This window comes from Gopherus evgoodei, chromosome 12, assembly GCF_007399415.2.
Source record: "Gopherus evgoodei ecotype Sinaloan lineage chromosome 12, rGopEvg1_v1.p, whole genome shotgun sequence".
Classification (NCBI taxonomy): domain Eukaryota; kingdom Metazoa; phylum Chordata; order Testudines; family Testudinidae; genus Gopherus; species Gopherus evgoodei.
This window is the reverse complement of record NC_044333.1, coordinates 42,311,495-42,324,054: the sequence shown is the minus strand read 5'-3', so window position 1 is coordinate 42,324,054 and position 12,560 is coordinate 42,311,495.

The following is a 12,560-nucleotide window of genomic DNA, read 5'->3' as shown; positions in this document are numbered from 1 at the left end:
CTGGGTAGTTGAAGTCCTCCATCACCACCAAGTCCTGTGCTTCGGATGATTCTGTTAAAAAAGCCTCACTTACCTCTTTTTCCTGGTTCGTTGATCTGTAGTAGACCCCTACCATGACATGACCATGTTTCCGGGACACACTAGAGTGATCCCACCCATAGTCTGACAGACTCTGTGCTGTTGAAGAGGATGAAAGTCTTGAGGAAGAACATCGTCAGCTTGAAGAGAAATGAAACAATCCCACAACTGGGACCTCCTTCCTGATGATGTCATGGTATGCTCTGCACGAAGGATACTGTGATGGGGCAAGGCCAGATGGCTACAGTAAAGTAGTAAGGAACAGGTATGTTAGCCCCAGGCTAACCAAATCCCTAGTACCATAGTAACCAAATGGCAGTTGCTCCAGGTTAATGAAGACACCTGGGGCCAATTAAGATCTTTCTAGAAGGCAGTGGAGATAGCTACATTGATTAGGCCACCTGAAGCCAATCAAGGGCTGGCTGGAACTAGTTAAAAGCCTCCCAGTTAGTCAGTGAGATACTGGCTTCTGGATTCTATCTTTCCCACAAACGCTGCCACTCATGTCATAACCTATTCCCAGATTTGGACCTTAGGGTCCAAAATATGGGGGTTAGTATGAAAACCTCCAAGCTTAGTTACCAGCTTGGACCTGGTACTGCTGCCACCACCCAAAAAATTAGAGTGTTTTGGGGCACTCTGGTCCCCCCAAAAACCTTCCCTGGGGACCCCAAGACCCAAATCCCTTGAGTCTCACAACAAAGGGAAATAAACCATTTCCCTTCCCCCCTCCAGGTGTTTCCTCCCTGGGTTCCTGGAGAGATACACAGGAGCAAGCTCCGTGAATCTAAACAGAGGGATTCCACCCTCTCTATTTCCAGTCCTGGAAACAGAAGTACTTCCCTCTTCACCCAGAGGGTATGCAAAGTCAGGCTAGTAAATCTAACACACACAGATTTCCCCCTGACTTCTTCCTCCCACCAATTCCCTGGTGAGCACAGACTCAATTCCCTGGAGTCCCCACTAAAGAAAAACTCCAACAGGTCTTAAAAGAAAGCTTTATGTAAAAAGAAAGAAAAATACATAAAAATGGTCTCTCTGTATTAAGGTGACAAATACAGGGTCAATTGCTTAAAAGAAATATGAATAAACAGCCTTATTCAAAAAGAATACAATTCAAAGCACTCCAGCAACTACACCATGTAAATACAAAAGAAAAAAACAATAACCCCTATTGTTTTATGATCTCTGTACTCACAACTTGGAAACAGAAGATTAGAAAGCAGGAAACAGAAATCCTCTCATAGCCGAGAGGGACAGATTCAAGACCAGAACAAAGGACTCACACACAAACTTCCCTCCACCCAGATTTGAAAAAGTCTTGTTTCCTGATTGGTCCTCTGGTCAGGTGTTTCAGGTTACTCCTTTCCAGGTGAAAGAGATATTAACCCTTAGCTATCTGTTTATGACAGGAGCTGGGAGCAAGAGGCCCAAGGAGCTGAGAGTGAGAGGTTGTGCTGCTGGAGGACTAAGGAGTACAATCATTATCAGACACCAGGAGGAAGATCCTGTGGTGAGGATAAAGAAGGTGTTTGGAGGCGGCCATGGGGAAGTAGCCCAGGGAGTGGTAGCTGTTACAGGAGGCACTATAGACAGCTGCAATCCACAGGGTCCTGGGCTGGAACCCAGAGTAGACGGCAAGCCTGGGTTCCCCTCAAACCTCCCAACTCCTGATCAGACACAGGAGAAGATGACCCAGAGGGGAAGATCACTGAGGTGAGCAAATCCACCAATAAGCACAGGACCCACCAAGGTAGAGGAGGAACTTTGTCACAATACCTATCTGGGCAGAGGGCCCCTGTCATTAGGAAGAGACAGGTAATAGTAATGTAGTATTTGCTTATTAGAAATACAGCTAGGTGAGTTTGTGATGACCGGGAGAACCACACGGTCAATTGCCTGCCAAGTGAAAGGGTTGCAGACCTCCTGAGACATCTAGACAGGACTATGTGCAGTGTTGGGGAGGAGCCAAGGGCCATGCTACATATAGGTACCAATGCAATAGAAAAGGTAGGAGAGGGGTCCTGGAGGCCAAATTTAGGCTGCTATGTAAGAGATCAAAGTCCAGAAGCTCCATGGTAGCATTCTCTGAAATGCTTCCAGTTCCACAAGCACATTGCAGGGAGATGGATAGAACTGCAGGGGCTCAATGCATGGATGAGATGATGGCACTGGGAAGGGGGATTCACATTTATAAGAAACTGGGGAACCTTTAGGGAAAGGAGGACCCTATACCGGAAGAATGGGCTTCACCTAAACCAAAATGGAATCAGGCTGCTGGCATGTAAAATTAAAGGTCATAGAGCAGTTTTTAAACTAAGGGCTGGGGATAAACTGACAGGTGTCGAGGAACACACAGTTCCAACAGACATATCCTTTAAGGGACAATTTATTAAACTTTACAACTGAGCAAAGAGGAGAGGATAGAAGTTGATAAAGTACAAGTAAGAACTGAAGAGAAACAGTCAAACAAAAAAAAGAGTACCATTCAATTATATCACATGAAGGCAGACAATGAAATATTGACAAATTTTACAAGTGCTGGTATACAAATGCAAGAAGTCTAAATACTAACACGGGTGAACTTGAGTGCTTGGTATTGATGAGAATATTGATATAATAGGCATCACAGAAACTTGGAGAAATGATAATGAAGGGAGCATGGGAACACCAGGATACAAAAGATATATGAATGGAAGAGAAGGTCACACTGATGGGGGAGTGGCACTATATGTGAAAGCATAGAATCAAATATAGTGCCAGCCTTAAATGACTCAAACAGCACTGCAGGGTCTCTATGTATAGAAATTCCATGCTTGAATAATCGAAGACTATAGCAGAAGGAATATATTACCGACCACCTGACCAGGATGGTGACGATGAAATGCTCAACAGGGAGATTGGTAAGGCGTAAAAAACAGAAAATCCAAAAATAACGGTGGATTTCAACTTTCCCCATATTGATTGGGAACATGTCACCTCAGGATGGGACGCGGAGATAAAATTTCTAGGCACCATTAATGACTGTTTCTTGGAGCAGCTAGTCCTGGAACCTCACAAAGGGAGAAGCAATTCTTGATTTAGTCCTCAGTGGGGCACAGGATCTGGTCCAAGAGGTGAATATAGCTGAACCACTCAGTAACTGTGACCATCATGTAATTAATTTAACATGCTTGTAAGGGGGAAAATACCAAAGAAACTCACCACAGTAGTATTTAATTTTAAAAAGGGGGACTAAACAAAAATGAGGAGGCTAATTATAGAGAAATTAAAAGGAACAATCCCAAGAGTGAAATGTCTGCAAGCGGCACAGAAACATTTTAAAAACACCATAACAGGCATGTTTATATGTATCCCCTCTCACTCCCCCAAAAAACCTTAAGAGGACCAAAATAATGCCATCATGGCTAAACAGAGGGAAAGAATCTGTTAGACACAAAAAGACATCTTTTAAAAATTACAAATCAATTCCCACTGAGGAAAACAGAAAGGAACATATACTTTTACACTTGACTTGCCAGAATTTAATTAGGCAGGTTAAAAGAGAATTTGAAGAGCAACTAGCAAATGACACACAAATGAACAGCAAAGAAAAATGTAAGGACATTAGAAGAAGAGAGCCTGCCAAACAATCAGTGGGGTTACTACACAATCAAGATGCTAAAGGAACACTCAAGGAACACAAGCCTGTTGCAGAGAAGTTAAATTAATTCTGAGTCTTCACTGCAGAGGATGTGAGGGAGATTCCCACACCTGAGCCATGCTTCTTAGGTGACAAATCTGAGGAACTGTCCCAGACTGAAGTGTTAAAGGAGGTTTTGGAACAATCTGATAAAGTTAACAGTAATAAGTCACCAGGACCAGATGGTATTCACCCAAGAATTCTGAAGGAACTCAAATATGAAATTGTAGAACTATTATCTGTGGTATGTGACTGATCACATAAAATTAGTTGGCAGCAGATGCCTGGCAGATAGCTAATGGGACACCAATTTTTTTTAAACGGCTCCAGAGGAAATCCTGGCAATTACAGGCTGATTAGCCTAACTTCAGTACAGGGAAACTGGCTGATGATATAGTAAAGAACACAATTGTCGCACACATATATGAATACAACATGTTGGTGAAAAGTCAACACAGCTTTGATAAATAAAAACCATGCCTCACCAATCTATTATGATTCTTTAAGGGGGTCAACAAACATGTGAACCAGGGTGATATAGTGTATGTAGACGGTCCTGCCCTGGTCCTCTCATGGACCAGTAACTGGTTAAAAGACAGAAAAAAGAGTAGGAATAAATGGTCAGTTTTCACACTGGAGACTGGTAAACAGTGGAGTCCACTAAAGATCTGTACTGGGACCAGTGCTGTTCAACATATTCATAAATGATCTGGAAAAAAAGAAGTAAACAGCAAGGTGGCAACATTTGCAGATGATAAAAAATTACTCCAGATAGTTAAATCCAGAACTCTGCAAAGGGTTATAAAGGGATCTCACAAAACTGGGTAACTGGGCAAGAAAATGGTAGGTGAAATTCAATGTTGATAAATGCAAAGTTAATGCACATTGGAAAACATAATACCAGCTACATATACAAAATGATGGAGTCTAAATTAGCTATTACCACTCAAGAAAGAGATCTCGGCGTCATTGTGGATAGTTCTCCAAAAACATCTGTTCCATGTGCAGTGGCAGTCAAAAAACCTAATGGAATTTTAGGAGCTACTAGAAAAGGGATAGATAATGAGACAGAAAATGTCATAATGCCACTATATAAAGCCATGGTATGCCCACACCTTGGTGGTGCAGCAAGACCACTGCATATTATGCCGACCAATATTATCTCACTGTTTCTTTGTACCCCCGCTCCCGCCCCATGTGTCTCCATCTGTTGCCTCTTGTCTTGTACTTAGATTGTAAATTCCTGGGGGCAAAGACGCTTTTTGTTCTGTGTTTGCACAACACTTATCACAACAGGATCCTAGTCCATGAATAGGTTCCTAGATAGCATGGTAATAATGTAATAGAATAGATACATTTTCTGACTTTGTGATTTTCAACTGTACCAGCTCAGTGTTGCATTAACAATTAAAAAAACAAACAAAAAAGGAAATTAAATACTATTAGCTAAGACATTAAAGGATTTGCTATAAATTTACAGATTTGAAGTCCAGAAGGGACCATTATAATCGTCTTGCCTGACCTTCTGCATAACACAGGCCAAAGAATGTCACCCAGTAATTTCTGCATCAAGACATAACTTCTGTTTGAGTTATAACATATCTTTAAAAAGAGACATCCCAATTTTATTGAAAGACTTTAAATGATGGAGAACCCACCACCTTGCTCAATTACTTCACTGTTAAAACATAGCACCTTATTTCTAGTCCAGATTTGTCTAACTTCAGCAGAAAGAGACATAATGAAATCAAGTGACTGGAACCTGATTAAAGAGCCACCTACTACTAGAAATCTTCTCATGTAGGGTCTTCTAGACTATGATCAAGTGCCTACATAACCTGCTCTTGGATAAGCTAAACAGATTGAGCTTCATATGTTTCTCACTGTATAGTAGGTTTTCCAGATCTTGAATCATTATTGCAGCTCTTTTCTGCTCCCTTTTCAGTGTTTCAACATTTCTTTTTGGGAGGTGGACCCTGGAAATGGACACAGGGTTCCAGTAAGAGTCTCACTAATGTCCCATACAGAGGAAAAACTACCTGCCTTCTCCAGTCTGATATTTCCTTGTTTATACATCCAAGGGTAGTTTGCACCTTCTTAGCTACAGCATCACCGTGGAAGCTCATGTTCAACTGGTTATTAATCATGACCCCTGAATTCTTTTCAGAGTCATTGCTTTTCAGGATAGAGTTCTCATGCTGTATGTGTGGCCTACATTCTTTGTTCCTCAATATAAGATCTTTCATTTAAAATGTCTTGAAACGCATGTTGTTCAGATTAGCCCACTTTACCTTGCAATCCAGACCGATGTACACAACTCATCATTATTTACCCTCCATCAATTTGTACACAATCTGCAAATTTTACCAGAAACAATTTCCAGTTAGCCCATGAATAAGATGAGATTTGCTGCTGTTCTTGTTTGAAGACTATGGAAAACAAGATAAAACTTAATAGGTTTCAAAATGAAAACTTTACATTTGAAGATTATTTTAAAAAAATGCAGCACAAATTGTGCAGTTACAAAAAAAATTGCAGGTGAAAACTTGGCCCCGTTGAAGTCATTGGTAAAACTCCGACTACTTGGCTAGGGGTCAGGATTTCACCCAGAGTCTACAATTTCTCCATTTCCTTCAATTTTACCTGAATATCCTAACAGACTGAGAACAAAATCCTGGCCTTTTCAGTTCCCTGCTAATTTTGAGCAGTGCCACTGAATGTGCATTGTGCTGGCACAAAAGAAAACAGGCTTTTCAGGGCACTGCTAAAATCTTTTCAGCTACCAAGCATGCTCCAAAGTGATTTTCAATCCCTTACAATATTTTAGTTTTTTTTCCCCCAAATCAAGCAAAGATGTTAGTCCTCACTGAGAGCTATACACAGGCCAAGTTGCAAACTTCAGCTCTCTCTGCTGGAGCCAGTCCTAGAAGTTTGTTCCTACATTTTTGAAATGGAAAAAGTGTATTTCCCCTCTATTTTCACCTCACTGATATTGATGAAAGAATTTATCAAATAAATAAACAAACAATAAAATAAAATAAAATAAAATCAACCCCTTACAGGGATAGAAAAAGCCTTGAAAATTGGAGTCCGGAAAGACAAGAGCGTGTATGTGCACTCCTATACAATGGTGTTAGATGTTTATTTCAGAAAGTTGTATATTTATCAAGACAGGATTACAATGGAAACTGTTTTGCAATCTTAATTTAACAAGTGTTACCAACTGTCTGTGCTAAGAAAAGATGCATGCTCATGTGAGCAACTTGTGTGCAAAACAATGCCTAATTATGCAATGCACAAACATATAAATACAACCCAGTACTTACACACTTCTACCATATAGAATACACATGAATGAACGCATCCTTGTACACTGTCCCCTCCTGTCTCCCCATAGTCTTGAGAGACCTGTAAATAGAAATTCACTACATACAATATGCACACATGGTCTCCGGCTGTACACACACACGCACATGGTAGGCACACACGCATGCCTGCATGGATAAACAAAGAACTACTAGAAAAGATGCTGTTTTTCCTTCCTGACAAACGGACATGAAATAAGAGGCTGACATCTGCCTCTGCAGGTCATTCAACTCAGGCTGCTGCATGTCAGAATTCAAACTGCTCCATCCATCAATGGCAGACCAAAAATTAACGTAGCTTGGAAACTCTGCAGCAAGACAGTAACAGCCCAATTTAAAGTCTGACCTTCGAAGAATGCTGGGGTAAGATGGAAAAATTATTTCATGCGCTGCACCAAAGCCAACAATACAGTTTGGAGAGATTTTCAGTTAAATTAAATTTTAAAAAAAATCTCCCAGCACACAGCAGTTTAACTCTTAGGTCAGATAAGAGAAGTGTTAAGCATAGGGATTTTTAAATGGTAAGGCATTGCCTGTGACATTTGCAGACCTGAAAACACTTTCTTAGATGATATTTAGGTTTTAATTTCTATGCATTAGTGATTAATGTTAAGAAAAAGAAAACAAAAGGGTATTTAATTATAAACCACACGAAGTTCTTGACTCCAATTTAACAATTACAAATGGAAAATTCAGTGCTGAAATTTTCAGCATAAAAACAGAACCAATTCCCTCTCAGACCTTTTTTTGGGGAGGAGGGTCCCTTTTCAATACATTATTTTCCCACTCCCACTCTCAGCACAAATTATGGTGCTATATTTTTCAGCCAACAACATTAGGAAGCCACTAGGCTCAGCCAAATAAATTAAACAGAAGGCCTGATGTATAAAAAAATGCTACATTTTAGATCAAGATTCCATTTATAAATTGTTTATAAAGGGTTAATAAATGAGTAATAGATGTTATAAGCATGTTACAGACATGAGTAACATGTTAACAGTTAGAAGCACATCAGACTACAGAGAACTCTTTCCTGGGTGCTGGCTGGTGAGTCTTGCCTACATGCTCAGGATTTAGCTGATTGCCATATTTGGGGTCGGGAAGGAATTTTCCTCCAGGGAAGATTGGCAGAGGCCCTGGAGGTTTTTCGCCTTACTCTGCAGTGTGGGGCACGAGTCACTTGCTGGCGGATTCTTGGTACCTTGAGGTCTTTAACCCACAATTTGAGGACTTCAATAACTCAGACATAGGTTAGGGGTTTGTTACAGGAGTGGGTGGGTGAGATTCTGTGGCCTGCATTGTGCAGGAGGTCAGACTAGATGACCATAATGGTCCCTTCTGACCTTAGGTCTATGAGTAGAAGCTGTTATTGGATGTAAGCTATGGTTAAAAGCAACTCATTAACTCGTAGGATTCTAAAACAGCGTATAATAATTGATTAACCATTTATTAAGACATCTATTAATCATTTATTAATCCTTAATAAGCTACTTAGAAATGGAATCTTAATACAGATTGTGACCCAAAACTCTCTACTACTCGATCAAGCTAATATTAGAAAACACCATACTGCCTCTCAAAATGTCATCTTAGGTGTTCACAAAACTCTGTGAATTACATTTTACATGCATGTTCCAAACCAATGGAAACTTATTTATTTCCCCCCATGATTGCCCTCGGAGCTAGTCAGAGAAGTTCTCTTAGAGTTCCCTTCTGGCAGGTCAGTGTTTTCTTGATCTTACAGAACATTTCCATTTGTCAAAATTCTAGTTAACTTTGTAAGAAAATCCAAGAGACTGATTAAGTGTACAGAACTGTTCATGGCCATAATCCTCATAACACAGAGAGCCAAATTTTCCAATTGTGTGACTACTACTGGAATCTGCTTAAGAGGAGTATTAGTGTAATGACCACTGGCCATTGATTATTGACAAATCTATTATGGTTCTATACAATTATAAAAACATCTATATGATCCTGCTACTTTCCAATCAAATGGTCAGCTGTGACCATGTTGTCACTAATAATTTTCAGTTTGACATTAGCAGCTTTTTATAAAAAAGTAAATATACTCAGATGATTGCTGAATAGGTCTAAATATAATCAGATAGCTCTGTAAATTTTTGAGAAATGCTAAATCTTTTGGCATAACCTGAGCAATAAACAAATCCATGCACTATTTACTAGGGCTGTCAAGCGATCAAAAAAATTAATTGTGCGATTAATCACACTGTTAAACAATAATAGAATACCATTTATTTAAATATTTTTGGATGTTTTTCACATTTTCAAATATATTGATTTCAATTAATTGACAGCCCTACTATTTACACAGACACACATACACGCACTGTATTTTTATATACGTATTAAGAGTATACACAGGAGTGTGAGGTGGTGTAAAGGTTTTATGGAATGATTTTGAGGTGGCCACAACATGAGGTAGAGCATGTTATGTACCCATGAGTAAGTTATGCTGGTCATCCCCCACAAAATGGTCTCTCTCTTTCTCTCTTTTAGGGAATCTGCCAGATGCTACTAACATGGGGAACACAGGAAAATTAGTTTAAACCTGGTTAATCCTGGATTTGGGTTGCAACCATGAAGAATGAGAATTCACTGGAGGGAACTGATTTCTCAGAAGTGGTAGTACACAGGGGACTGCAAACCTACCCCAGCTTGAAGGACAGAGAGAAATTAACAAGGGAGAAGACCGGAGGCCCCTCAGTATAGAGAGAATGGGGGAGAACCCCCCCCCCATGTCCGATTTAGAGAGTGTGGGAGAATCATTTTGAAAGGCTTGTAGGCTCCTCACAAGTCATTAAGAGAAATAACTGAACCCCCAACCTTATGATAATTTCAGAACGGTGATACTCATTAAATTAACCTAAAATCTTCCTTAATGCATGACTCACAAACACATCCTGTTCTACAACCTCCAGAGTCTCAGTTTCATCACAGTATCCCACAATTTGTATTTGGAAAGAAACAAGAAAATATATTAAAGTAACATAAGTTTGATGAATGGACTGGATATTAAACAATATCTACTAGGTATATATATTTTTAATCAAAGAGACCAGATATCTTGCACCCAAGAGTCCTAAAAGAGTTGGCTGTGGAGATCTTTTCCCCGCTGATGTTATTTTTTAATAAAACTTGGAGTACTGGAAGATTCCAGAAAACTGGAAGAATGCTAACGTTGTACCCATATTTAAAAAGGGGACGCAGGATGATCTAATTATGGAGCTCTTAGCCTGACATCAATCCTAGGTAAAATAATGGAAATGCTAATAAAGGATTCAATCGTTAAAGGATGAGGGTATAATTAATGCCAGTCAACATGGTTTATGGAAAATAAGTCTTTTCAAACAAACTAGATTTCATTCTTTGATGAGATAACAAGTTACGTTGTTAAAGGTCGCCGGGTAGATGTAATCTAGTTAAACTTTTGTAAGGCTTAGTACCACATGAAATTGTTACTAACAAATTACCACTATACAGTGTCAATAAGGCACGTGTTAAATTGATAAGAACTGGCTAACTGACAGGTCTCAAAGAAGTAATCGTTAATGGGGAATCATCATTGAGTTCGGGTGTTTCTAAGGGAGTCCTGCAGGGATCATTATTATACATGACACTACTTGATATTTTTATCAATGATCCAGAAATAAATATAAAATCACTGCTGATGAAATGTGTGGACGATACAAAGATTGGTGGAGTGGTAAATAATGAGGAGGACTGGACAGTCATGCAGAATGATCTGGATCACTTGGTAACCTGAGACCAGTCAAACAAAATGTGTTTTAACAGAGACAGAATGCACGCCATGCCTACAGAATTGGGGGCTGTATCCTGGAAAGGATTTAGGTGTCATAATGGAGAAATAACTCAACATGAGCTCTAAGCTATGGCAAAAAGGGCAAATGCAATCCTTGGGTGTATTAACCGGGGAGTACAGCGTAGGAAGGTGATTTTATAACTGTATACTGCATTGGCGAGACTCTACACAGGGACACTCAGGAAAATTAATCAAAATTAACTGTGTGAATTTAAAGTGGATTAGTTAAACTGCATTAGGTCCCTGTGTGGAAACTTTTATTGAGAATTAAAGTGACCGTAATTTTGTTTGTGAATTAAACTAAGCTGAATTAAGACCACTTTAATTCTGAATAAAAGTGTTTAATGGGGACCTAATGCAGTTTAACTAATTCATTTTGAAAGATAATTCAGATTAAGTTTCTTGAGTGTTCCCATGTAGACAAGTCCAATCCCAGAATATTGTATATAGTTGACGACCACATTTTAAAAAGGATGTTGGAAAACTGGAAACGGAGCAGAGAAGAGCCACAAACATTATTCAAGGGTTGGGAAAAATGTCTTACAATGTAAAGATTTAAAGAGTTAAATCTATTAGTTTATCAAAAAGAAAATCAAGACGTGACTTGATATGTTGTACAAATACCTTCAAGGGGAGAAAATACCAGATATTAAAGGGCTCTATTATTTAGGTGAGAAAGAACCATAATAAGAACCAATGTCTGGAAATTAAAGCCAAAAAAATTCAAATTAAAAATAAAGAACACATTTTTACCAGTGAAAACAAACTGCGAAAGAAAATGATGGCTGCATCTCAGGAAACCTTCAGTTCAAGCCTGGATGACTGTCTGGAAGACCTGCTTCAGTCAAATTCAGTACAGCAGTAACTGGGTAAAATGTTATGGCCTTTGCTATGCAGGAGACTGACCGCCTACATTAACCAATAGTCTCTTTTGGCCTTACCCAGAATCTATAAATGAATCTATGAATTCTCCTTTACAGGGTTTCTTGTGTCTGCCTCTGAAGCATCAGGTAATTGCCACTACCAGAGATATGATACTGAACTAGATGGGCACCTGATCTAATGAAGTATGAAAATTCCTGTATTCCTGTAGCCAAAACTGTCCTGACAAACCACAATATAAACATTGGAATTACAGTCGCCAACAGGAAGTAAAGCTGCTTGCCAGGTAGAATCATAGGAATTTTGTGGTCAAATACCAACTTTACCAAATGTGTTGTTAGTTACAAAGAGACTTGGGAAGCTCAAATTATAACTGGACAATTGTCCAGAACAAATATACCATGCCTGACCTTTTATTTTGAGCTGAAAATTAGCATAATCTTTGTAGGGTTTAAAAATCTCTGCAGAATTCTCTTCAGGAAATTTTAATGGTTATCAGTAACTATTCACTTTAGGAAACAAGCATTTTTGTTATTAAAAATATCATTGTTTACAATATTTGTTATTATGAACAGTTCATATTTCTTAAGAATCTCTTAGCATTTTATTCCCTAAATAAAACATGCAATTATTATACATTAGAGAAAATCTCCCAATGCCATTATTCCATTAAACTAATGAAAAGTATTTACCCCTTCTGTTTTCCACA